The sequence below is a fragment of the Hyaena hyaena genome, unplaced genomic scaffold, assembly GCF_003009895.1.
Source record: "Hyaena hyaena isolate Hyena2069 unplaced genomic scaffold, ASM300989v1 scaffold_1299, whole genome shotgun sequence".
Classification (NCBI taxonomy): Eukaryota; Metazoa; Chordata; class Mammalia; order Carnivora; family Hyaenidae; genus Hyaena; species Hyaena hyaena.
The window spans coordinates 410289-411707 of record NW_024081932.1 but is presented as its reverse complement, the minus strand read 5'-3'; the positions used below and the strand labels follow the sequence as shown (position 1 = coordinate 411707).

Sequence of the window (1419 nt, the reverse complement as noted above, 5' to 3'; positions counted from 1 at the left end):
AAAAAAAAAAAAAAAAAAAAAAAAAAAAAAAAAGATTATACTTTGCTACCTCTTTCCTATGAGAAAGCATGCACATTTGCCCAAGATTTCATGTTCGAAGATGTTGATTTCAGTCCTGTTAATCATAGTAACAAATGGGAAACAATTTATATGTCTGTTAGGAGGAGAATGGTTAAATTAATTATTGCACAAACATAAATAGGATGATCCTTACCTGTTCTTTCTTTTTGGGGGAAGGCTTGGAACATGATGGTTTGAGTTGCCATGATTAATGTCTCTGTGTAATCAAGACTTGCAATGCCCTGATTCTCCTATTTTCTTCCTGACGATCTCTCCTTTAAGAGGCCAAAAGGTCTAAGAAAAGATACTCAACATCACTAATTATGAAGGAAATTCAAATCAAAACCACAATGAAATATCATCTCATACCAGTTAGGATGGTTATTATTAAAAAAAAAAAAAGTGTTGGCAGGAATGTGGTGGAATCGGACCCTTGCACACAGTTGGTATGAATGTAAAATGGTAAGCTGCTATAGAAAACAGCATGAAAGTTCCTCAAAAAGTTAAAACTAGAACTATCATATGATCCAGCAATCTCCTTCCTGGGTATGTAGACTCAAAAGAATGGAAATCAGAATCTCAAAGAGCTATCTACATTCTTAAGCTCGTTGTAGCATTATTCACAATAGCCAAGTTATGGAAATAACCTAAATGTCCACTGAGGAGAAATGGATAAAGAAACTATGATAAATATATTTATATATTTTAATAACTATATATACACATGCATCACACAGTTGATGCAATAAAGGAAAGTTAATATTCACCAAGGTCAAAATGACATGGCAAAGCCTTGAAGCATAAGCTCTATTTCTCGCCAGAGCACAATGTACATCTGCTTCACTAAAATAAAAAAAGGACCATCCCAAACATAAAGATATGAAAAAGAAAAAAAACCTCCCTGGCTCCCATAATATTAAATTCTCACAGCCTTGCACATACTAAAAACATAAGGTAAAGTCCATAACTTTCTATAATGTACTTTGTCATGATGATGTATAAGTATGTAAACAAACAAACAAACAAACATTTATAACCCTGCATCGAATGTTCCTTCCCTGGAATGATCTCTTCTTTGTGTAGATTGTGTATGCAGGGCAGCCGTCCAAGCTGGGGCTCAAATAAAACTCTGTTCCTTTAAAATTGAAAAAAAAAAAAAAAAGAGCTATGTTCATTTTGCATCAACACAGTAGAGTATTACCCTCCTTTATTTTATTTAAATTTTTTTTCTTTCATAGGTTATTGTCAGGTTGGTTTCTATATAACACCCAGTGCTCATCCCAACAAGTGCCCTCCTCCGTGCCCATCAACCCCCCTTCCCCTCTCCCCTATCCTCAACAGCCCTGTTTGTTATCAGCA

The 1419-nt window shown here is 34.7% G+C and overlaps 1 non-coding gene across 1 annotated transcript; it reads left to right on the top strand.

Moving 5' to 3' along the window:
• Positions 1 to 192: 192 nt before the first annotated feature.
• On the top strand, positions 193 to 327 carry LOC120224999. Its single transcript, XR_005526718.1, has one exon. It is a non-coding gene; the product is annotated as a U8 small nucleolar RNA (small nucleolar RNA).
• Positions 328 to 1419: the final 1092 nt, after the last annotated feature.